Source organism: Rhipicephalus microplus, chromosome X, assembly GCF_043290135.1.
Source record: "Rhipicephalus microplus isolate Deutch F79 chromosome X, USDA_Rmic, whole genome shotgun sequence".
NCBI classification, from domain to species: Eukaryota; Metazoa; Arthropoda; class Arachnida; order Ixodida; family Ixodidae; genus Rhipicephalus; species Rhipicephalus microplus.
This window is the reverse complement of record NC_134710.1, coordinates 74,054,681-74,079,454: the sequence shown is the minus strand read 5'-3', so window position 1 is coordinate 74,079,454 and position 24,774 is coordinate 74,054,681. Positions and strand designations below refer to the sequence as shown.

Here is a 24,774-nt window from a genome sequence, read left to right as displayed (position 1 = left end):
CCGTTGCGCCACAGGCCCGAGGTGCTCGAGCCTAGGCAGGAACAGCTTCCAACTATAGGATAGGGCTACTTATAGCTCAACACTCAAAAAGGGCGAAAAACTTCAAAAACAAAATGCTCGAGCCTGCCAGGATTCGAACCTGGAATCTTCTGATCCGTAGTCAGACGCGTTATCCGTTGCGCCACAGGCCCGCGGTGCTAGAGCCTGGACAGTAACAGTTGCCAACTATAAGATAGGTCTTCTTATAGCACAAACCTCAAAAAGAGGGAAAAATTACAAAAAGAAAATGTTCGAGCCTGCCAGGATTCGAACCTGGAATCTTCTGATCCGTAGTCAAAAGCGTTATTCGTTGCGCCACAGGCCCGCGGTGCTCGAGCCTAGGCAGGAACAATTGCCAACTATAGCATAGGGCTTCTTATAGCTCAACACTCAAAAAGAGCGAAAATATACAAAAAGTAAATGCTCGAGCCTGCCAGGATTCGAACCTGAAATCTTCTGATCCGTAGTCAGACGCGTTATCTGTTGCGCCACAGGCCCGCGGTGCTGGAGCATGGACAGGAACAGTTGCAAACTATAAGATAGGTCTTCTTATAGCACAACACTCAAAAAGAGGGAAAAATTACAAAAAGAAAATGTTCGAGCCTGCCAGGATTCGAACCTGGAATCTTCTGATCCGTAGTCGGACGCGTTATCCGTTGCGCCACGGGCCCGCGGTGCTCCAGCCTAGGCAGGAACAGTTGCCAACTATAGGATAGGGCTTCCTATAGCTCAACACTCAAAAATAGCGAAAAACTTCAAAACGAAAACCCTCGAGCCTGCCAGGATTCAAATCTGGAATCTTCTGATCCGTAGTCAACCGCGTTATCCGTTGCGCCACAGGCCCGTGGTGCTCGAGCCTGGACAGTAACAGTTGTCAACTATAAGATAGGTCTTCTTCTAGCACAACACCCAAAAAGAGGGAAAAATTACAAAAAGAAAATGTTCGAGCCTGCCACGATTCGAACCTGGAATCTTCTGATCCGCAGTCAGACGCGTTACCCGTTGCGCCAAAGGCCCGCGGTGCTAGAGCCTGGACAGTAACAGTTGTCAACTATAAGATAGGTCTTCTTCTAGCACAACACCCAAAAAGAGGGAAAAAAACAAAAAGAAAATGTTCGAGCCTGCCAGGATTCGAACCTGGAATCTTCTGATCCGTAGTCAGACGCGTTATCCGTTGCGCCACAGGCCCGCGGTGCTCGAGCCTAGGCAGGAACAGTTGCCAACTATAGGATAGGGCTTCCTATAGCTCAACACTCAAAAATAGCGAAAAACTTCAAAAAGAAAACCCTCGAGCCTGCCATGATTTGAACCATGAATCTTCTGATCCGTAGTCAGACGCGTTATCCGTCGCGCCACAGGCCCACGGTGCTAGAGCCTGGACAGTAACAGTTGCCAACTATAAGATAGGTCTTCTTATAGCACAACACTCAAAAAGAGGGAAAAATTACAAAAAGAAAATGTTCGAGCCTGCCAGGATTCGAACCTGGAATCTTCTGATCCGTAGTCAGACGCGTTATCCGTTGCGCCACAGGCCCGTGGTGCTCGAGCCTAGGCAGGAACAGTTGCCAACTATAGGATAGGTCTTCTTCTAGCACAACACCCAAAAAGAGGGAAAAATTACAAAAAGAAAATGTTCGAGCTTGCAAGGATTCGAACCTGGAATCTTCTGATCCGTAGTCAGACGCGCTATCTCTTGCGCCACAGGCCCGCGGTGCTCGAGCCTAGGCAGGAACAGTTGCCAACTATAGCATAGGGGTTCTTATAGCTCAACACTCAAAAAGAGCGAAAATATACAAAAAGTAAATGTTCGAGTCTTCCAGGATTCGAACCTGGAATCTTTTGATCCGTAGTCAGACGCGTTATCCGTCGCGCCACAGGCCCACGGTGCTCGAGCCTGGACAGTAACAGTTGCCAACTATAAGAGAGGTCTTCTTATAGCACAACACTCAAAAAGAGGGAAAAATTACAAAAAGAAAATGTTCGAGCCTGCCAGGATTCGAACCTGGAATCTTCTGATCCGTAGTCAGACGCGTTACCCGTTGCGCTACAGGCCCGCGGTGCTAGAGCCTGGACAGTAACAGTTGTCAACTATAAGATAGGCCTTCTTATAGCGCCACACTCAAAGAGAGCGAAGAAACTACAAAAAAACATGCTTGAGCCCGCCAGGATTCGTTATCCGTTGTGCCACAGGCCCACGGTGTTTGAGCTTAAACAGGAACAAGTGCCAACCATGAGATAGGTCTTCTTATAGCGCAACACTCAAAGAGAGTGAAGAAACTACAAAAAGAAAATGCTCGAGCCTGCCAGGATTTGAACCTGGAATCTCCTGATCCGTAGTCAGACGCGTTATCCGTTGCGCCACAGGCCCGCAGTCCTCGAGCCTAGACAGGAACAGTTGCCAAATATAAGATGGTTCTTCTTATAGCGCAACACTCAAAAAGAGCGAAAAACTACAAAAAGAAAATGCTCGAGGCTGCCAGGAATCGAACCTGGAACCTTCTGATCCATAGTAAGACGCGTTGTCCGTTGCACCACAGGCCCACGGTGTTTGAGTTTGCACAGGAACAGTTGCCAGCCTTGAGATAGGTCTTCTTATAGCTCAACATTAAAAAGAGCGAAGAAACTACAAAAAACATGCTCGACCCTGCCAGGATTCTTACAAGGAATCTTCTGATCCATGGTCAGACGCATTATCCGTTGCGCCCACGGTATTCGAGCTTGAAAAGGAACATTTTCCAACTATGAGGTAGGTCTTCTTATAGCGCAACACTCAAAAAGAGCGAAACACCTAAAATAAGAATATGCTCGAACCTGGAATCTTCTGATCCGTAGTCAGACGCGTTACCCGTTGCGCTACAGGCCCGCGGTGCTAGAGCCTGGACAGTAACAGTTGCCAACTATAAGATAGGTCGTCTTATAGCGCAACACTCAAAGAGAGCGAAGAAACTTCAAAAAAACATGCTTGAGCCTGCCAGGATTCGTTATCCGTTGCGCCACAGGCCCACGGTGTTTGAGCTTGAAGAGTAACAGTTGCCAACTCTGAGATAGGTCTTCTTATAACGCAACACTCAAATAGAGAGAAGAAACTACAAAAAGAAAATGCTCGAGCCTGCCAGGATTCGAAACTGGAATCTCCTGATCCGTAGTCAGACGCGTTATCCGTTGCGCCACAGGCCCGCAATGCTGGAGCATGGACAGGAACAGTTGCCAACTATAAGATAGGTCTTCTTATAGCACAAACCTGAAAAAGAGGGAAAAATTACAAAAAGAAAATGTTCCAGTCTTCCAGGATTCGAACCTGGAATCTTCCGATCCGTAGTCAGACGCGTTATTCGTCGCGCCATAGGCCCGCGGTGCTCGAGCCTGGACAGTAACAGTTGCCAACTATAAGATAGGTTTTCTTATAGCACAACACTCAAAAAGAGGGAAAAATTACAAAAAGAAAATGTCCGAGCCTGCCAGGATTCGAACCTGAAATCTTCTGATCCGTAGTCAGACGCGTTATCCGTCGCGCCATAGGCCCGCGGTGCTCGAGCCTGCACAGTAACAGTTGTCAACTATAGCATAGGGCTTCTTATAGCTCAACACTCAAAAAGAGCGAAAATATACAAAAAGTAAATGCTCGAGCCTGCCAGGATTCGAACCTGGAATCTTCTGATCCGTAGTCAGACGCGTTATCTGTTGCGCCACAGGCCCGCGGTGCTGGAGCATGGACAGGAACAGTTGCCAACTATAAGATAGGTCTTCTTATAGCACAACACTCAAAAAGAGGGAAAAATTACAAAAAGAAAATGTTCGAGCCTGCCAGGATTTGAACCTGGAATCTTCTGATCCGTAGTCAGACGCGTTATCCGTTGCGCCACAGGCCCGCGGTGCTCGAGCCTAGGCAGGAACAGTTGCCAATTATAGGATAGGGCTTCCTATAGCTCAACACTCAAAAATAGCGAAAAACTTCAAAAATAAAACCCTCGAGCCTGCCAGGATTCGAATCTGGAATCTACTGATCCGTAGTCAAACGCGTTATCCGTTGCGCCACAGGCCCATGGTGCTCGAGCCTGGACAGTAACAGTTGTCAACTATAAGATAGGTCTTCTTCTAGCACAACACCCAAAAAGAGGGAAAAATTACAAAAAGAAAATGTTCGAGCCTGCCAGGATTCGAACCTGGAATCTTCTGATCCGTAGTCAGACGCGTTACCCGTTGCGCCAAAGGCCCGCGGTGCTAGTGCCTGGACAGTAACAGTTGTCAACTGTAAGATGGGTCTTCTTATAGCGCAACACTTAAAAAGAGCGAAAAACTACTAAAAGAAAATGCTCGAGGCTGCCAGGATTCGAACCTGGAATCTTCTGATCCATAGTAAGACGTGTTATCCGTTGCGCCACAGACCCACGGTGTTTGAGCTTGAACAGGAACAGTTGCCAACCATGAGATAAGTCTTCTTATAGCGCAACACTCAAAGAGAGCGAAGAATCTACAAAAAAAAACGTGCTCGAGCCTGCCAGGATTCCTACAAGATATCTTCTGATCCATGGTCAGACGCATTATCCGTTGCGCCCACGGTGTTCGAGCTTGAAAAGGAACAGTTGCCAACTATGAGGTAGGTCTTCTTATAGCGCAACAATCAAAAAGAGCGAAAAAACTAACAAAAGAATCTGCTCGAGCATGGAATCTTCTGATCCGTAGTCAGACGCGTTATCCGTTGCGCCACAGGCCCACGGTGTTCGAGCTCGAACAGAAGCTGTTGCGAACAATAAAACAATCTTCTTGTAGCAAAACACTCTAAGATAGCGAAGAAACTGCGAAAAAAATTTGTTCGAGCCTGCCAGGATTCGAACCTGGAATCTTCTGATCCGTAGTCAGACGCGTTATTCGTTGCGCCACAGGCCCACGGCGTTCGAGCTTGAACCCGAACAGTTGCCAACAAGAAAATAAGTCTTATAATAGCGCAGTACTCAAAGAGGACGAAGAAACTGCGAAAAACAAAGTGCTCGAGCCTGCGAGGATTCAAACCTGTAATCTTCTATTCCGTAGTCGGACGCGTTATTCGTTGTGCCACAGGCCCACGGTGTTCGTGTTTGAACAGAAGCAGTTGCCAACAATAAAATAAGTCTTCTAATAGCACAACAATCTAAGAGAGCGAAGAAACTGCGAAAAATCTTTGTTCGAACCTGCCAGGGCTCGAACCTAGAATCTTCTGACCCGTAGTCAGACGCGTTACTCGTTGCGCCACAGGCCCACGGTGTTCGAGCTTGAACAGAAGCAGTTGCCAAAGTCAAAATAAGTCTTCTAATAGCACAATACTCTAAGACAGCGAAGAAACTACAAAAAGAAAATGCTCGAGCCTGCCAGGATTCGAACCGGGAATCTTCTGATCCGTAGTCAGACGCGTTATTCGTTGCGCCACAGGGCCGTGGTGCTCGAGCCTGGACAGGAACAGTTGCCAACTGTGAGATATGTCTTCTTATAGCGCAACACTCAAAAAGAGCGAAAGAACTGCAAAAAACGCTCGAGCTTGCCAGGATTCGAACCTGGAATCTTCGTATCTGTGTTGCCACAGCCCCCGACTGTTGGAAGTTGGGCATGTGCCATTCATTCGTTGTCAACAGTTTTTTCGAGCACGCACGCACACACACACACACACACACACACAGAGACACTATATATATATATATATATATATATATATATATATATATATATATATATATATATATATATATATATATATATATATATATATATATATATATATATATATATATATATATTTAGATTGTGATGTAACGTTGAAGGCAACCTTTATTAGGCCCAGAAGACACGATGAAGCGACCACGCCCAAGACACAGAGCTCAGACTAGCCAAGTCCCCACAGCAGATGAAGATGACGACCACTCATGATGATGAATATGTGTAAAGAAAGTAGATGTGCTTAATGAATGCCTACACTAACTTCCCCCCCACGTGATACCGGTCATCCTGACCGCAGTTCTTGGCCGCAGTTTAAAGCGAAGATGAACGCCGTATGAAAGGCTTCATATGAGGTACGTGGACTATTTCTGCTGCCCTGTAGCGGCAGTCCGTCGGAAGAAGAACGGGTGCCACGCGATAATTCATAGGAGACGTTTGCTCCAAGACAGTGCAGGGGCCAATAAAACGTAATTGAAACTTCTCGCACAGTCCTGGAGTGCGAATGGGTGTAAGAAGAAGGACTTCGTCACCAGGGCTGAAAGAGACGGCACGATGAAAGGCATCATATTCAAGCTTGCGATCCTGTTGCTTGGCTTCAGTGTTGACGCGAGCCAGCTGGCGGCAATGAAGTAGACGAGACACGTATTCTTCACTTGAACATGAACATGGTTTGACAGGCGCAGAGAAGAACGAAACATTGAGGAAAGAAGGAGGGAAGCGACCATGGACGAGGTAGAACGGCGAGAAACCGGTTGTGCGCTGTACAGAGGTATCATACGCAAAAGTGACAAATGGCAAAATTGTGTCCCAGTTTCTGTGGTCGGGTTTGATATACATCGCTATCATATGTGACAGTGTACGATGAAAGCGCTCAGTCAGGCCGTTCGTCTCAGGATGGTAACTGGAGCTTCTTTTGTGTGTAGTGCCGGATGCCTTGAGCGCTTCTTCGACGAGTTCTGAAAGAAATACTCTTCGACGGTCGCTCAGGAAGGATTATTGCTCGAAGGATGAAGTCGGCCACTTCCGAAGCTGATGCAGAAGGCACGGGAGCTGTTTCGGCGTAGCGGGTCAGGTGGTCGACAGCTGTAACTATCCATCGATTGCCCGGAAGAGTCATAGTAAGCGGACCATACAGGTCAATGCCAACTGCCTCGAATGGTTGCAGGGGACACGGGAGCGGTTGTAATTGTCAACTTCGAATTAATGTAGGTAGCTTGCGACGCTGACAAAGGGTGCATGAGGCAAGGTTCTTCGCGACACAGGTGGACAAGCCCGGCCAGTAGTAGTGACACCTTATGCAATCATACGTTTTATGCAAGCCCATGTGTCCAGCAGACATGCCATCGTGATATGTCTTGAGGACTTGAGCCCGAAGAGAGCGAGGTAGAAAGGGCACCCAGCGTTGACCATCAGGGTGGTAGATATGGCGGTACAAGACGAATTGTTGAGCTTTAAATGCTTCAGCTGTCGGTGAAGACGGGCGTTAGGGGGCCGGCAAGTCCCGTCAAGGCGGTCCGTAATGCGGCGACAGTAAGGGTCAGCACGTTGGTGAGCCAAGAACAAACCACACTCGCTTGGAGAAGTTGGGTCCACAGTAGCTAATGACGAAACATGTAGAGAAGAGACGGCCGAAAGCTTCTCGAGTGCGGCAGTGGCGAGTTCGTTAGGTGGCTCCGAAGAGAGCGGGCAACGCGAAAGTGCGTCGGCGTCTTGATGCTTGTTTCCCGACTTGTATGTGATCGTGAAGTCGTATTCTTGTAAGCGAAGAATCCAGCGACCAAGGCGGCTGGACAAGTTCTTGATTGTCGAGAGCCACCACAAGGCGTGATGGTCCGTAACCACAGTAAAGTGGCGGCCGTGTAGATAAGGTCGAAACTTTTGTATCGACCATACGACCGCTAGGCACTCCTGTTCGGTGATGGTATAATTTTTTTCGGCAGGGGTCAGTGCACGGCTCGCGTATGCGACGACTTTCTCACGTGAAGATTTGTCTCGCTGTTGGAGAATTCCACCAATGCCTCGACCACTAGCGTCTGTATGCAGGAGCGTAGGCGCGGTTTCGTCCAAATGGCAGAGGACTGGTTCGGATGTGAGTGCACACTTCAGTTCGGCAAACGCCGCTTCACATTCAGGAGACCACACAAAGGTGATGCCTGATCCGAGCAACTTGTGTAATGGTGAAGCTATTGAGGCGAAGTCTCGAATGAATCGGCGAAAATAAGAAGCGAGGCCGAGGAAACTGCGCAAATCTTTGGCTTTTTCAGGACGCGGGAAGTATGGGACAGCGGAAATCTTGTCAGGATCGGGACGAATACCATCCTTGCTTACGACGTGGCCTAACACTTTAATCGTCTTGCTCAAGAGAAGTACTCAGCACCTTGCAGTACTCAGCACCTTGCTTGAGAAGTACTCAGCACCTTGCAGTGAATCCAAAGCATCGTCTATGCGCGGCATGGGGTAAACATCCTTGTGGGTAATCTTATTAGGTGCTCTGTATTCCACGCAAAATCGCACGGAGCCATCTTTTTCCTTACTAAAAACACAAGGGATGACCAAGGACTCACGGAAGAACGTGTTATGTTCCGTTGCAGCATATCGGCTACATTTTGTTCAATGATCTCACGCTTGGACGAAGAGACACGATATGTTCGACGGCGTACGATGGAAGTGCCATCGGTCTGAATACGATGCCTAATAATGGACGTCTGTCCCAGGGGTGAGGAGTGGGCATCAAACAATCTCCTATGCTTTCGTAGCAAGGCAAGCAACTCATCTGTCTGTGAAGAGGTCAGTTCTGGACTACTAGTCGCAGCAAGAACAGAAATGCTTGATGAACGTCCAATAGAAGGAAGGCCAGAACACGCTGGAATAAGCGGGACAACAGAGACAGGTTGAGATTCGGAAACGCAAGCCATTGTGGTGCCTTTAAAAATGAGAATTTTCTCAGAAGTCTGGTTTGTGGCGTAGAGAAGTCCGGAGCCATTGTGGAACCGCGCTAGACCTGAAGCAAGGGCTATATCTCTTGCGAGACAGCGTGCAGATGGTTGGACAAACACGTCACCAGAGTCGATCACATTAGAAGTGATGGCAACTATCCGCTGATGACCAGGTGGTAGCTCGGTATTTTCAGCAGCGAGCAAGTGAACGGGCTTGTCATCCACATACAGGACATAGTCAGTTTCCATCATATGAACAACATTTTCTCATCAGCAGATGGAAGCGTTCGCCGTAGACAGAAAATCACAGCCTAATATAAGCTGGTGGGCACACGAACTCAGCACAGCAAATTGCACAAAATGAAGAAGACCAGCTATGAAAACATGAGCGGTGCACATAGCGGCAGGTCTAATGGCGTCCCTTTGAGCAGCGTGCAGTGTAGGTCCAACATAAGGGGTGGTGACTTTCGCAGACGTGAGCACAAAGAACGATGAATCACAGACAAACAAGCACCAGTGTCTATTAGAGCGTCCACGTACACACCTTCTATTAAAACAGATATCGTATTGTGTGGACACACTGGAGGAATTTCTGTCTTTTTGTTCGATGCAGCTTTTCCTCCAAAAGCTGCAGAGGTTAGTTTTCCGGGCGTTGGTTGGTGAATTGCGAGACAGGTCGCAATGGAGACGTGGAACGGCGGAGGGGTGAGGGTGAGCGGCGTCTAGTGGAGCGGTAAGAACTGGTTGGCTCAGATGTCGCAGTTGGAAACGGTGAGTGGCGTAGCGGCGGATCATAAGGACGACGTTGGAAAGCGTACCAGCTTGTCCCATCATCCCGTCCGTAGGTGTCGAATCCACGACGCTCATCCTGCTGATGCTTCCGACAGACGCATGAAATGTGGCCCCGATAGCCGCAGTAATAACAGATCGGACTATGCGGCCGCCTTGGTGGGTGAAAGGGCTGGCTAGTCACACTCGGAGTCAACGAAGCCAGCGGGACAGGCGTCGAGTGTGCGGGCATCGGTTGTTCGACGAGCCAGCGAGGACTTGTGCGCACATCGGCTGGAGTCGAGGTACTGGAAAGTCTACATACTCTGGCCCGGTCATGGAGGCCAACTTCTCTTTGATAACGTCGCGCAAAACAGCGTTGGAGGGGGCAGGTGGACTCGGTGTCATTGAGAGGCCGAAAGATTGCAGCTCTTCCCGTATAATCGCCCGGATGATGGCCCGCAATGAGGCATCAGTCGTGGTGGTGTTTTCAGCGCTGTCCGGCGGTAACCATTGGGATTCAAGTTCCTCTAGGCGTTGGCACGTGGCAACAACGTCAGCGACTGTTGTCGGGTTTTGAATGACCAAGGCATTGAACGCGACCGTGCCGATCCCTTTCAATAGATGACGAACTCTCTCTGATTCAGACATGGACGTGCTGAAACGGTGACAGAGCGCAAGCACATCCTCTATGTACGATGTGTAGAACTCACCGCATTGTTGCTTGCGAGCATCCAGTGTCTTGTTCGCGAGAACTGAACGAACCCCGGGATGCCGAAAATTTGGCGAAGCGGTTGCTTGAAACGTGTCCAGTCCGTAATGTCCGTTTCATGATTGAAAAACCATGTTTTTGCTACGCCTGTCAGATAAAAGGAAACACGGCGAAGCTTGGTAGGATCATCCCAGTTGTTAGTGGAACTCGGTCGATTCAACTGGTCCAACCAATCCTCCACAACTTCCCCTCGAAGTCCGGCGAACGTGGGCGGCTCACGCTGGTGCGCGGTGATAATCCACCATGGATAGGCCGCGGTAGCCGGGGCCGTGGAGGTCGACGCAGAAGCGCCGGTCGGCTAATCCTGAGGCATGTTACCGGACACCTGGCACAAACGACGACCTGAGCGCAGCTCCAGGAGGCAGATCGGGCTGGGAGAGGACGGAAGATCGTAGGGCACACTCCACCACTTGTTATGTAACGGTGAAGGCAACCTTTATTAGGCCTAGAAGACACGATGAAGCGACCACGCCCAAGGCACAGAGCTCAGACAAGCCAAGTCCCCACAGCAGATAAAGATAACGACCACTCATGATGATGAATATGTGTAAAGATAGTAGATGTGCTTAATGAATGCCTGCCTACAATATATATATATATATATATATATATATATATATATATATATATATATATATATATATATATATATATAATGAGATCTAACAGACAGTAATGCAAGGAATGTACAGGGGAAGTTATTAGAACCAATGGAATGTAAATAAGAAGAAAGAAAAGTGGGTGAAGGCCGCTGTGACAGCTCAGTGGTTAGAGCATCGAACACGTTATTCGAAGGTCGTAGGGTAGATTCCTGCTCACGGCTGGTTATTTTTTCACCCACATTTCTTTCTTCTTATTTACATTCCATTGGTTCTAATAACTTCTCCTGTACATTCCTTGGCATTACTGTCTGTTAGATCTCATTAATATTGTGTAAAAAAACGCAAAAACGAGCCCTTAGGTATACGCTTCTTCCCCTTATTCATTAACGAGGGTCTCGTACTGGCAGTCTTGGTGTCATTAGGTTGTATACGAGGGACCATTAATCAGCTGCCCGCTCCTAATAAGTTCACGTGCTACGTGACGCCAAACATGTGCATAAAAGTGTGTTTCACACTCGTCGCTTGGCTTATAGATGGCGCTGACTGACACTCCTACTTCTAAATTCACATATAAACCCAAATTAGTGGATGGAGGGAAGGCTGCTGCGATAGCTCAGATTCCACTTCCGGCTTACGAGCGATACGGTCGCAGAGGGTTTTTGCGCTAGCGCCGACGATTATCAGGTGATTCTGCCAAATCTGCCTTCCGGACGTATCGCTGCGAATACCGTTTTCATGCATGGTGATCCGAGAGCCCGGCCTTACCGCGTCGAAGATTACCGGGACACTTTGGCCAAGCTTGCTGCGCTCGACGACGTTTTGGCGTTGGGGGCGTATCAAATGAACCACATATGGGCTGTGACACTGACGAGTGCTGAGGCTGCTCGGAAGTTGCTCTCCGCCGTTGTTGCGCCACAGGCCCACAGCGTTCGAGCTTGAACAGTAACAGTTGCCAACAATAAAATAAGTCATCTAATAGCACAACACTCTAAGAGAGCGAAGAAACTGCGAAAAAAATTTGTTCGAGCCTGCCAGGATTCGAACCTGGAATCTTCTGATCCGTAGTCAGACGCGTCATCCGTTGCGCCACAGTCACACGGCGTTCGAGCTTGAACAGGAACAGTTGCCAACAACAAAATAAGTCTTTTATTAGCACAACACTTTACGAGAGCGAAGAAACTGCGAAAAATATTTGTTCGAGCATGCCAAGATTCGAACCTGGAGTCTTCTGATCCGTAGTCAGACGCGTTATCTGTTGCGCCACGGGCCCGCTTTTTTTTTTTATTGCCGTTTTCGGCTCACGTAACCAATACACATATTAACAGATAATTACACAACACAATCCAAAACATTGTAAAAACCGTGGCTCAAATGATGTGGCCACGCATTTGTTAAAATGTTTTTATCGTCGATAGTAATTCGACGCGCGGCAACCATTCTGGGGTGAATTCCTGCAACTTTTGTTCATCCACAAAATTTCTTATATACTCTTTGAAGTACTGGGTGGGTGGCTCGTGCATCTACATCAAAGTGCATGGCTGCCATCCTGGATTTCGAAATGCTATGAAGAGCCATAAGCATTATATCATATCATATGGGGTACCGTCGTCACTTTGTATTTGCAAATAGCGGATGCCATGTGCATCAATGGTGAAATCTTTTTTATCGTGCGCTGGAGCACGTCCCAAAGAAAGATAGCATCCCAGCAGTCAACGAATACATGCTCAATTCTTTCCTCCTTTGTGCATATTATGCAATGCGTGCCCCAAGGAACGTAAAACCCCTTTGCAGCCATCCAGGTTTTGACGGTCAGCGTACCGGTATGTAATTTAAAAAAGAAATTCTTAGCACCTGGCGATATTTTCATCGCCTTGACGCGCTTTAGTACAGTGTGGCCATGGCATACATTGTAAAGGGACCGATACAAAGGCACTGTCAAAAACACATCACATAGGTCCTTGTACAACTTTCTTCGTCGGACTTGACTCAAGTATTCAAGTGAAAACTGCACTGACAGAAACCTACAAGAAAGTACAACTTCGCGGAGAAAGCCATAAACACCACCAGGTACGCTGCAGGTTGTTACAACCATGTTAGGCAAGTGTTGCCCCAGGCGAAGTTGACAGACAGTGCGAAGGAATGGGTTGTCGACGTCTCTAAAGAAACAAAATCGATTGACTACCTGTCTTAAAAACAAATGCGACAATCCCAGTCCTCCATTTCGCACTCGAAGAAATAAATTGGTCCGACTCGATCTTTCCCAAGACGATTCCCACACAAAGACAGCGAACACACGGTGAAATTTTTGGATGTTTACCCTTGAACAATGTAAGACTTGTAAGATATACCAAATTTTACTCACTAAGAATATGTTGCAAATTGTGGCTTTAGAAAACATAGACCAATTCAAGCCATTCCACTTGTTCACTCTTTCCCGCAGGTTATCCACTTGGCTCCTCCAGTACGAGTCGCTGTCTTTGTAGCATTCGAGGGGGGCACCCAAGTATTTCACTGGTGTCGTAACAAACCTTATGCTGGCAAAACTGTCTGGGGTTTCTGCCCAGTCACCGTGCCAAAAGCCAAGGCATTTTCCCCAGTTTACAGCGCTGCCACTTGCAGCACAGAAGTTGGTAGCGCATTTGACAGCATCTGCTATGCTGTCAGAGTCCGCGCAAACAATTACAATATCGTCCGCATAAGCCAACAGTCGGACTTCAACCTCGTGCAGCTTAAACCCACGGACACAGTCATTCTCTATGACACTCAAACAAAAGGACTCTATGTACAAACAAAACAATAGTGGTGAGAGAGGACAACCCTGACGGACCGAACGCTTGACTGGGATGCGCTTCCCCACCACCTTGTTAACGATTAGCCGCGTTGAGCAGTCTCGGTACGTCATGACAACCCCCTCTTTGATTATTTTCCCTAAATTCACATAATCTAGGATGCACAGCAGAATTTCATGAGGCACCCTGTCAAAAGCCTTCTCGAGGTCGATTTGCAGCATTGCGACTCGTGCACCAATAGCGTCGCAACATTCGAGGATGCTCCGGGCTGCGTGTATATTCGTAAGGATAGTTCGGCCTTTATGACGCACGTCTGATGTGGCCCCACGAGCTCCGCAATGACTGTTTGCAACCTTTTGGCTAGGTTTTTCATGAATATCTTGTAATCGCCATTAGTGAGGCAGATTGGGCGGTAAGAATTTACTTTGCGCAGTGCAACGGGGTCTTCCGATTTTGGTATAAGAACAGTGTGAGATGATGAAAAGGACGGGGGTACTATTTTCCGCTCGAATGCCTCATTATAAACGTCGGCTAAGACTGGTGTTATTTCAAACTTGACACACTTATAAAAGGCGGAAGTCAGACCATCCGGGCCAGGCGATTTCCCGGGATGCATACTTTCAATAGCACTGCTAACTTCCTCTTCCGAAATGGGTTCCTCCAATATTTCTTTTGTATTATTGTCAAGCTTTGGCATCAGCGGTAAAAAATCTTTTTTAAAACGATCGACATCAACTGAGCTGGCGGCGAATAAGCCATTGAAGTGCTCAAAGAAAGCACGCTCGATAACATCTGCGACATCGCTGACTTCACCCTCGTGTTCAATTTCTGTTATCTGATTACGACGCGCATGCCACTTTTCTGAGCCCAACGCCCTTTTTGACGGTGCTTCTGCCGTTATCAGTCGCTCGGCTCTTGCCCGAACCATAGCACCGCGGTATCTTTCGACATCGAACCGCTCAATTTTACTTTTCAACGCGCGAATATCTTCAAGAAACATGCCGGGCATTCTACATTCTTCGAGGAGCAATTTTTCCAGGTTTCTGTGCATGAGCTTTTCTTCTGCTCCTTTTTCTCTGCTTATAGCGCTCGAGCGTTCCGAAGCCTTCAATTTAACGACCTGCTTGAAGTTCTCCCATTTTTCTCTAAACGTCTTATTACTGCGAACTTTCATTTTTTCAACTTCCGTCATTACTTCCTCCATAAATTTTTCATCACTCAGCAGATTCGAATTCAATTTCCATTGTTGCCACTCGAAGGCCCTTTTCGTTTCTTTCGTGCTAGCTACTACAAAGCTAACCAAGCAGTGGTCACTAAATGAAACGGCGTTAACACGGTATGCCTAGCAAAGCGGTACCAATTCTACACTCACGTACGCCCTATCTAGTCGGGCATGGCTGGCTGCCTGAAAGTGGGTGTACTGCATAGTCCGGCCACCACCGAGACATTCAGCCACATCCTCCAAACCATGTTCTCTTACTATATCGCTCAAGACAGCCGTACTTGCATCCCTGTATTGTCGTTCGCTAGTTTTGTCTTTGGCTGAAAGGACGCAGTTGAAATCGCCAATAATGATTAGGAGCCTATTACATTTGGTATACTGCTTTAGTTGTTCGAAAAATATGCGTCTTTCGTCAGTGACACTCGGTGCGTACAAGCATATTACGCGCCATTCCAATCCCGAAAATAAAAGATCGCAAACAATGAGCCGACTAGACGGACATGACGTTGAGGCTTCTACTTTAGCACCCGGACTCTGTCTGACGAACAAAACGCAACCGGAAGAAGTCTCTATGGCATGGCTAACTATAACAGAATACCGCGGCAAGAATTGGCACACCATGCCCCCAGTTTCATCGTCGCCATGGACTTTAGTTTCTTGGACTGCCAGTATGTCAAGGTCGAGGTCACTTACTAGCCGATAAAGCTGACATTGTTTTCTCCGTGAGGCCAGGCCACGCACATTTAAAGTGGCCACACGGATTGAATTTTCTATTTGCACCATTGTAAGGCTGCGAAAAACCCAGGGGCATGGCGCTTACCTTACAACTGCAATTCCTTCCTGAACGCCTTGTTGCAGTACAGTCCTTAAGGTGGCGAAGGTGGCGTTTCCGCCGTCTTGCGCTCCGACGAAATGTTTGGCCGTGGCCGAAGGAGAGGCCGCCGAGCGGGAGTCGTTTTGGCGGGTGGTTCGTCTGGCGTGGCAGCAGTGGTGCCCTTCTCTTTTTTCCCTTCGTCACGGGGACGCTTCCCCGTCACAGTTCCACTGTCGCTTTCAATTCCAGTCATCGGTTCCGCCTTGGAGGGGGTCTCGTCTGCTAAACCAAGAAACGTGTCGCCGGTGCTGCTTGCATCCACCTTTTCACTGCTTTCTCCTACGCCTTGGTATGGAAGCCCAGCGTCGAGCTTACCTGGTGCTTCACACATGCCCTCTTCTTGACAGCATGACAACCCATCTTCCACAGCAGAGTTTGGGTTAACTCCTGCTGTTTCTTCCTAGTCTGCTTCGTCCATGAGGTGCTCCAGTGCGTAACTTTCCTGCGCTTGTCCGGTCACACTGGCACATGTCTTCGCGCAGTCATCGTCTTCGTGGCCGAAGCGGCGACAACGACTGCAGCGGGGTACTCCGCAGTCGCGATGAATGTAACCGGTACTCTTGCACCGTAGCCACAACGGTGCACGGCCCGGAACGAAAACAAGAGTCAACTCTCCGGCAATCTTGAGCTGGTGCAGAATGTCATCCACCTTGACGTCGGAGTGCAGCTTTAGTCCCACAGACCGCGTCGTTGAGCCCTTTTCAGTGATGCCGGGTGCTCTCCTATTATCCCGCTTCACTTCGAATACTTTCCCATAGGGAATCAAGGCAACACGCACGTCTTCATCGGTCACGCCGTGCAGCAACTAGTGAAGCTTCAAGCGAACGTCGCGGTTATTTGGGTCAATAAGCAAACATGGGCGATCCTTTACCTTCACATCGAAGGCGGAGAGCAACTTCCGAGCAGCCTCAGCACTCGTCAGTGTCACAGCCCATACGTGGTTTATTTGATACGCCCTCAACGCTAAAACATCGGCGAGCGCACCAAGCTTGGCCAAAGTGTCCCGGTAATCTTCGAGGCGGTAAGGCCGGGCTCTCGGATCACCATGCATGAAAACGGTATTCGCAGCGATACGTCCGGAAGGCAGATTGGGCAGGATCACCTGATAATCGTCGGCGCTATGCGCAAACACCCTATTACCACGGCCCGCTCGGATCGCTGAAACCGCTCCGTCGGATCCGAACATTCCGCCACCGTATCGCTCGAAAGCCGGAAGTGGAATGCGGTGTTGGACCTTGAACAGGAACAGTTGCCAACTATGAGATAGGTCTTCTTATAGTGCAACACTCAAAAAGCGCGAAAACTACAAAAAAAATGCTCGAGCCTGCCAGGATTCGAACCTGGTTTCAGTTGATCCATAGTCGGAAGCATTATCCGTTGCGCAACAGGCCCGCGGTGTTCGAGCTTGAACAGGAACAGTTACCAACTATAAGATAGGTCTTCTTATAGCGCATCACTCAAAGAGATCGAAGAAACTACAAAAAGGAAATGTTCGATCCTCCCAGGATTCGAACCTGAAATCTTCTGATCCGTAGTCAGACGCGTTATCCGTTGCGCCAAAGGCCCACGGTGTTCACGCTTAAACAGGAACAGTTGCCAACTATAAGGTAGGTCTTCTTATAGCGCAACACTCAAAGAGAGCAAAGAAACTACAAAAAAACATGCTCCAGCCTGCCAGGATTCGAACCTTGAATCTTCTGATCCGAAGTCAGACGCTTTATTCGTTGCGCCAAAGGCCCACGGTGTTTGAGCATGAACAGAAACAGCTGCCAACCATGAGAGAGGTCTTCTTATAGCGCAAAACTCAAAGAGAGCGAAGAAACTACAAAAAAACATGCTCGAGCCTGTCAGGATTCCAACCAGGAATCTTTTTATCCGTAGTCAGACGCGTTATCCGTTCCGGCAAAGGCCCGCGGTGTTCGAACTTGAACAGGAACAATTGCCAACTATAAGATAGGTCTTTTTATAGCGCAACACTCAAAGAGAGCGAAAAAACTGCAAAAAGAAAATGCCCGAGCCTGCCAGGATTCGAACCTGGAATCTTCTGATCTGTAGTCAGACGCGTTATCCGTTGCGCCACAGGTCCGCGGTGCTCGAGCTTAGACAGCAACAGTTGCCAACTATAAGATAGCTCTTCTAATAGCGCAAAACTCGAAAAGAGAGAAAAACTACAAACGAAAAATGCTCGAGCCTGCCAGGATTCGAACCTAAATTCTTCTGATTCGTCGTCAGACGCGTTATCCGTTGCGCCACAGGCCCACGGTGTTTGAGCTTGAACAGGAACAGTTGCCAACCATGAGATAGGTCTTCTTATTGCGCGACACTCAAAGAGAGCGAAGAAACTACAAAAAGAAAATGCTCGAGCCTGCCAGGATTCGAACCTGGAATCTTCTGATCCGTAGTCAGACGCGTTATCCGTTGCGCCCACGGTGTTCGAGCTCGAAAAGGAACAGTTGCCAACTATGAGGTAGGTCTTCTTATAGCACAACATTCAAAAAGAGCAAAAAACTATAAAAAATAAAATGCTCGAGCCTGGAATCTTCTGATCCGTAGTCAGACGCGTTATCCGTTGCACCACAGTCCTGCGGTGCTCGATCCTGGACAGGAACAGTTGCCAACTATAAGATAGGTCTTATAGCGCTACACTCAAAGAGAGCGAAGAAACTGCAAAAAGGAAACGGTCGAGCCTGCCAGGATTCGAACCTGGAATCTTCTGATCCGTAGTCAGACGCGTTATCCGTTGCGCCACAGGCCCGCTGTGCTCGAGCATGGACAGGAACAGTTGCCAACTATGAGATAGGTCTTCTTATAGCGCAACACTCAAAGAAAGCGAAGAAACTGCAAAAAGAAAATGATCGAGCCTTCCAGGATTCGAACCTGGAATCTTCTGATCCGTAGTCAGACGCGCTAACTGTTGCGCCACAGGCTTTTTTTTTCTTTATTGCCTGTTTTCGGCTCACGTAAACAATACACATATTAACTGATAATTACACAACGCAATCCAAAACATTGTAAAAACCGTGGCTCAAACGATGTGGCCAAGCATCTGTTAAAATTTTTTTATCGTCGATAGTAATTCGACGCGCGGCAACCATTCTGGGGGGAATTCCTGCAACTTTTGTTCATCCACAAAATTTCTTATATACTCTTTGAAGTACTGGGTGGGTGCTCGTGCATCTACATCAAAGTGCATGGCTGCCATCCTGGATTTCCAAATGCTATGAAGAGCCATAAGCATTATCATATCATATGGGGTACCATCGTCACTTTGTATTTGCAAATAGCGGATGCCATATGCATCAATGGGGAAGTCTTTTTTGATCGTGCGCTGGAGCACGTCCCAAAGAAAGATAGCATCCCAGCAGTCAATGAATACATGCTCAATTGTCTCCTCCTTTCTGCATATTACGCAATGCGTGCCCCAAGGAACGTAGAACCCCTTTGCAGCCATCCAGGTTTTGACGGTCAGCGTACCGGTATGTAATTTAAAAAAGAAATTCTTAGCACCTGGCGATATTTTCATCGCCTTGACGCGCTTTAGTACAGTGTGGCCATGGCATACATTGTAAAGGGACCGATACAAAGGCACTGGTAAAAACACATCACATAGGTCCTTGTACAACCTTCTTCGTCGGACTTGACTCAAGTATTCAAGTGAACACCGCACTGACAGAAACCTACAAGAAAGTACAACTTCGCGGAGAAAGCCATAAACACCACCAGGTACGCTGCAGGTTGATACAACCATGTTAGGCAAGTGTTGCCCCAGGCGAAGTTGACAGACAGTGCGAAGGAATGGGTTGTCGACGTCTCTAAAGAAACAAAATCGATTGACTACCTGTCTTAAAAACAAATGCGACATGCCGAGTCCTCCATTTCGCACTCGAAGAAATAAATTGGTCCGACTCGATCTTTCCCAAGACGATTCCCACACAAAGACAGCGAACACACGGTGAAATTTTTGGATGTTTACCCTTGAACAATGTAAGACTTGTAAGATATACCAAATTTTACTCACTAAGAATATGTTGCAAATTGTGGCTTTAGAAAACATAGACCAATTCCAGCCATTCCACTTGTTCACTCTTTCCCGCAGGTTATCCACTTGGCTCCTCCAGTACGAGTCGCTGTCTTTGTAGCATTCGAGGGGGGCACCCAAGTATTTAACCGGTGTCGTAACAAACCTTATGCTGGCAAAACTGTCTGGGGTTTCTGCCCAGTCACCGTGCCAAAAGCCAAGGCATTTTCCCCAGTTTACAGCACTGCCACTTGCAACACAGAAGTTAGTAACGCATTTGACAGCATCTGCTATGCTGTCAGAGTCCGTGCAAAAAATGGCGATATCGTCCGCATAAGCCAACAGTCGGACTTCAACCTCGTGCAGCTTAAACCCACGGACACTGTCGTTCTTTATGACACTCAAACAAAAGGACTCTATGTACAAACACTTGCACCACAGGCCCGCGGTGCTCGAGCCTAGGCAGGAACAGTTGCCGACTATAGCATAGGGCTTCTTGTAGCTCAACACTCAGAAAGAGCGAAAAAGTACAAAAAGAAAATGTTCGAGCCTGCCAGGATTCGAACCTGGAATCTTCTGATCCGTAGTCAGACGCGTTATCCGTTGCGCCACAGGCCCGTGGTGCTCGAGTCTGGACAGGAACAGTTGCCAACTATAAGATAGGTCTTCTTATAGCGCAACACTCAAAGAGAGCGAAGAAACTACAAAAAAACATGCTTGAGCCTGCCAGGATTCGTTATCCGTTGCGCCACAGGCCCAAGGTGTTTGAGCTTGAACAGGAACAGTTGCCAACCATGAGATAGGTCTTCTTATAGCGCAACACTCAAAGAGAGAGAAGAAACTACAAAAAGAAAATGCTCGAGCCTGCCAGGATTCGAAGCTGGAATCTACTGATCCGTAGTCAGACGCGTTATCCGTTGCGCTACATTCCCACGGCGTTCGAGCTTGAACAGGAATAGTTGCCAACAATAAAATAAGTCTTCTAATAGCACAACACTTTACGAGAGCGAAGAAACTGCAAAAAGAAAATAATTGAGCCTGCCAAGATTCGAACCTGGAATCTTCTGATCCGTAGTCAGACGCGTTATCCTTTGCGCCACAGGCCCACGGTGCTCGAGCTTAGGCAGGAAAAGTTGTTAACTATAGGATAGGGCTTCTTATAGCTCAACACTCAGAAAGAGCGGAAAAATACAAAAAGAAAATGCTCGAGCCTGCCAGGATTCGAACCTGGAATCTTCTGATCCGTAGTCAGACGCGTTATCCGTTGCGCCACAGGCCCGCGGTGCTCGGGCCTGGACAGGAACAGTTGCCAACTATCATCATTATCATCATCAGCCTGACTACGTCCACTGCAGGACAAAGGCCTCTCCCATGTTCCGCCAGTTAATCCGGTCCTGTGCTTGCCGCTGCCAATTTATACCCGCAAACTTCTTGATCTCATCGGCCCACCTAACCTTCTGTCTCCCCCTAACCCGCTATCTGCTCTGGGAATCCAGTTAGTTACCCTTAATGACCAGCGGTTATCCTGTCTACGCGCTACATGCCCGGCCCATGTCCATTTCCTCTTCTTCATTTCAACTATGATATCCTCAACCCCCGTTTGTCCTCTAATCCACTCTGCTCTCTTCTTGTCTCTTAAGGTTACACCTACCATTTTTTTTCCATTGCTCACTGCGTCGTCCTCAATTTAAGCTGAACCCTCTTTGTAAGTCTTCAGGTTCCTGCTCCATAGCTAAGTACCGGCAAGATACAGCTGTTATATACCTTCCTCTTGAGGGATAGTGGCAATCTACCTGTCATAATTTGAGAGTGCTTGCCGAATGTGCTCCACCCCATTCTTATTCTTCTAGTTACTTCAATCTCGTGGTTAGGCTCAGCGGTTATTACCTGCCCTAAGTAGACATAGGCTTTTACAACTTCAAGTGCACTTTTACCTATCTGGAAGCGCTGCTTCTTTCCGAGGTTGTTGTACATTACTTTCGTTTTCTGCAGATTAATTTTAAGACCTACCTTTCTGCTCTCCTTGTCTAACTCCGTAATCATGAGTTGCAATTTGTCCCCTGAGTTACTCATCAATGCAATGTCATCGGCGAAGCGCGGGTTAATAAGGTATTCTCCATTAACTCTTATCCCTAACTGTTCCCATTCTAGGCTTTTGAAAACCTCCTGTAAGCACGCGGTAAATAGCATTCGGGAGATTGTGTCCCCCTGCCTTACACGCTTTCTGATTGGTATTCTGTTGCTTTCATTATGAAGCAATATAGTAGCAGTTGATCCCCTGTAGATTTCTTCCAGAATGATTATATATACTTCATCTACGCCCTGATTCCGCAGTGTCTGCATGACGGCTGATATTTCTACTGAATCAAATGCCTTCTCGTAATCTATGAAGGCTATGTATAGTGGTTGGTTATACTCTGAGCATTTCTCTATTACCTGATTGATAGTATGAATGTGGTCAATTGTTGAGTAGCCTGTTCGAAATCCTGCTTGTTCCTTTGGTTGATTGAATTCTAATGTTTTCTTTACTCTGTTAGCAATTACCTTTGTAAATAGTTTGTATACTACAGAGAGCAAGCTGATCGGCCTGTAATTATTTAAGTCCTTGTCATCTCCTTTCTTATGTATTAAGATGATGTTAGCGTTCTTCCAAGACTATGGTACCCTTCCCGTCAGGAGACACCTCGTAAACAGGGTGGCTAGTTTTTCTAACACAATCTGTCCTCCATCTTTCAGCAGATCTGATGTTACCTGATCCTCACCAGCAGCTTTGCCTCTTTGCATGCTCTCCAAAGCTTTTCTGACTTCTTCTATCATTACTGGTGGGGTGTCATCTGGGTTACTGCTAGTTCTTATAGTATTAAGGTCGTGGTTGTCTCGGCTACTGTACAGATCTCCGTAAAACTCCTCCGCTATTTTAACTATCCTATCCATATTGGTAGTTATTTTGCCTTCTTTGTCCGTTAGTGCATACATCCGACTTTTGTCTATCCCAAGTTTTCTCTTCACTGCTTTGACGCTTCCTCCGTTTTTCAGAGCGTGTTCAATTCTCTCCAAGTTATACCTTCTTACATCGCATACTTTACGTCTATCAATCAACTTCGAAAGCTCTGCCAGTTCTATTTTGTCTGTTGTACTTGACACTTTCATGATTTGACGCTTCTTAATTAGGTTCTTCGTTTTCTGGGAAAGCTTGCCAGTGTCCTGTCTAACTACCCTGCCTCCAACTTCCACTGCACACTCCGTAATGATACTCGTCAGATTATCATTCATTGTATCTACGCTAAGGTTGGTTTTCTCACTAAGAGCCGAGTACCTGTTCTGCAGCGAAACTCTGCCAACTATAAGATAGGTCTTCTTATAGCACAACACTCAAAAAGAGGGAAAAATTACAAAAAGAAAATGTTCGAGCCTGCCAGGATTCGAACCTGGAATCTTCTGATCCGTAGTCAGACGCGTTATCCGTTGCGCCACAGGCCCGCGGTGCTCGAGCATGGACAGGAATAGTTGCCAACTATAAGATGGGTCTTCTTATAGCGCAACACTCAAAAAGAGCGAAAAACTACAAAAAGAAAATGCTCGAGGCTGCCAGGATTCGAACCTGGAATCTTCTGATCCAAAGTAAGACGCGTTATCCGTTGCGCCACAGGCCCACGGTGTTTGAGCTTGAACAGGAACAGTTGCCAACCTTGAGATAGGTCTTCTTATAGCGCAACACTTAAAAAGAGCGAAGAAACTACAAAAAACATGCTCGACCCTGCCAGGATTCTTACAAGGAATCTTCTGATCCATGGTCAGACGCATTATCCGTTGCGCCCACGGTGTTCGAGCTTGAAAAGGAACATTTGCCAACTATGAGGTAGGTCTTCTTATAGCGCAACACTCAAAAAGAGCGAAAAACCTAAAAAAAAGAATATGCTCGAGCCTGGAATCTTCTTATCCGTAGTCAGACGCGTTATTCGTTGCACCACAGGCCCACGGTGCTCGATCCTGGACAGAAACAGTTGCCAACTATAAGATAGGTCTTCTTATAGCGCAACACTAAAAAAGAGCGAAAAACAACAAAAAGAAAATGCTCGAGCCTGCCAGGACTCGAACCTGGAATCTTTTGATCCGTAGTCAGACGCGTTATCTGTTGCGCCACAGGCCCATGGTGTTCGATCTGAAGCAGGAACAGTTGCCAACTATGAGATAGGTATTCTTATAGCGCAACAGTCAAAAAGAGCGAAAAAACTCCAAAAAAATGCTCGAGCCTGCCAGGATTCGAACCTGGAATCTTCTTATCTGTTGTGCCACAGCCCCGACTGGTGGAAGTTGGGCATGTGCCATTCATTCATATTCAACAGTTTTTTTCGAGCACACACACACACACACACACACACACACACACACACACACACACACACACACACACACACACACACACACACACACACACACACACACACACACACACACACACACACACACACACATACACACACATACATACATACATATATATATATATATATATATATATATATATATATATATATATATATATATATTGTTAAGGCGTTTATTAGCCGGCAACGAGCGAGAATATATAATGGCGACCGTCACAGCCAAGCACGGGCTCTCAGCGCGAGCGGCGTCCTTGTTGGGTAGCCCCACTAGAAGGTACTAAAGAGTTCGACCCATTTCATAGTTCGGAGGCTTCGCTACAATTACCCCGGGGTCGAAGAGGGAGCCGCCTGGTGACCTAACAGCTTGTTATTATGAGCGGGTCATAATAAGCCTTCAGGCGCTCCACGTTGACGATGTCTCGCCCACGGCGGCGCATGTCCAAAGATTGTTCAACGGGTTCGATCAGATAGTTGACGGGTGAGGTGCGCTCGATGACACGGTAGGGGCCTTCGTATTCGGGACGTAGTTTGGAAGAGAGGCCAGCGGCAGAGGTCGGGATCGAGAGCCATACAAGCGCACCAGGAAGGAACGTGGGCTCAGAAGTGGTGGAGCCATCACCGATACTCTTCTGCCGCTCTTGCTCTTGCGTCGTAAAAGTCTTGGCAAGCTCGCGACAC

At 47.5% G+C, this 24,774-nt stretch overlaps 17 non-coding genes across 17 annotated transcripts; all 17 read right to left on the bottom strand.

The window, feature by feature from the left end:
- Positions 1–118: 118 nt before the first annotated feature.
- On the bottom strand, positions 119–191 carry TRNAR-ACG (transfer RNA arginine (anticodon ACG)). Its single transcript has one exon. It is a non-coding gene; the product is annotated as a tRNA-Arg (tRNA).
- Positions 192–291: 100 nt separating this feature from the next.
- TRNAR-ACG (transfer RNA cysteine (anticodon ACA)) lies at positions 292–364 on the bottom strand. Its single transcript has one exon. It is a non-coding gene; the product is annotated as a tRNA-Arg (tRNA).
- Positions 365–1,155: 791 nt separating this feature from the next.
- Positions 1,156–1,228, bottom strand: TRNAR-ACG (transfer RNA arginine (anticodon ACG)). Its single transcript has one exon. It is a non-coding gene; the product is annotated as a tRNA-Arg (tRNA).
- Positions 1,229–1,501: 273 nt separating this feature from the next.
- On the bottom strand, positions 1,502–1,574 carry TRNAR-ACG (transfer RNA arginine (anticodon ACG)). The gene has a single exon. It is a non-coding gene; the product is annotated as a tRNA-Arg (tRNA).
- Positions 1,575–2,020: 446 nt separating this feature from the next.
- Positions 2,021–2,093, bottom strand: TRNAR-ACG (transfer RNA arginine (anticodon ACG)). The gene has a single exon. It is a non-coding gene; the product is annotated as a tRNA-Arg (tRNA).
- Positions 2,094–2,334: 241 nt separating this feature from the next.
- TRNAR-ACG (transfer RNA arginine (anticodon ACG)) lies at positions 2,335–2,407 on the bottom strand. Its single transcript has one exon. It is a non-coding gene; the product is annotated as a tRNA-Arg (tRNA).
- A 736-nt stretch (positions 2,408–3,143) lies between these two features.
- Positions 3,144–3,216, bottom strand: TRNAR-ACG (transfer RNA arginine (anticodon ACG)). Its single transcript has one exon. It is a non-coding gene; the product is annotated as a tRNA-Arg (tRNA).
- A 446-nt stretch (positions 3,217–3,662) lies between these two features.
- TRNAR-ACG (transfer RNA arginine (anticodon ACG)) lies at positions 3,663–3,735 on the bottom strand. Its single transcript has one exon. It is a non-coding gene; the product is annotated as a tRNA-Arg (tRNA).
- A 100-nt stretch (positions 3,736–3,835) lies between these two features.
- TRNAR-ACG (transfer RNA arginine (anticodon ACG)) lies at positions 3,836–3,908 on the bottom strand. The gene has a single exon. It is a non-coding gene; the product is annotated as a tRNA-Arg (tRNA).
- A 273-nt stretch (positions 3,909–4,181) lies between these two features.
- TRNAR-ACG (transfer RNA arginine (anticodon ACG)) lies at positions 4,182–4,254 on the bottom strand. Its single transcript has one exon. It is a non-coding gene; the product is annotated as a tRNA-Arg (tRNA).
- Positions 4,255–4,853: 599 nt separating this feature from the next.
- Positions 4,854–4,926, bottom strand: TRNAR-ACG (transfer RNA arginine (anticodon ACG)). The gene has a single exon. It is a non-coding gene; the product is annotated as a tRNA-Arg (tRNA).
- Positions 4,927–17,703: 12,777 nt separating this feature from the next.
- TRNAC-ACA (transfer RNA cysteine (anticodon ACA)) lies at positions 17,704–17,776 on the bottom strand. Its single transcript has one exon. It is a non-coding gene; the product is annotated as a tRNA-Cys (tRNA).
- Positions 17,777–18,372: 596 nt separating this feature from the next.
- On the bottom strand, positions 18,373–18,445 carry TRNAR-ACG (transfer RNA arginine (anticodon ACG)). The gene has a single exon. It is a non-coding gene; the product is annotated as a tRNA-Arg (tRNA).
- A 1,808-nt stretch (positions 18,446–20,253) lies between these two features.
- TRNAR-ACG (transfer RNA arginine (anticodon ACG)) lies at positions 20,254–20,326 on the bottom strand. Its single transcript has one exon. It is a non-coding gene; the product is annotated as a tRNA-Arg (tRNA).
- A 415-nt stretch (positions 20,327–20,741) lies between these two features.
- On the bottom strand, positions 20,742–20,814 carry TRNAR-ACG (transfer RNA arginine (anticodon ACG)). Its single transcript has one exon. It is a non-coding gene; the product is annotated as a tRNA-Arg (tRNA).
- A 100-nt stretch (positions 20,815–20,914) lies between these two features.
- On the bottom strand, positions 20,915–20,987 carry TRNAR-ACG (transfer RNA arginine (anticodon ACG)). The gene has a single exon. It is a non-coding gene; the product is annotated as a tRNA-Arg (tRNA).
- Positions 20,988–23,115: 2,128 nt separating this feature from the next.
- On the bottom strand, positions 23,116–23,188 carry TRNAR-ACG (transfer RNA arginine (anticodon ACG)). The gene has a single exon. It is a non-coding gene; the product is annotated as a tRNA-Arg (tRNA).
- Between the last annotated feature and the right edge of the window lie 1,586 nt (positions 23,189–24,774).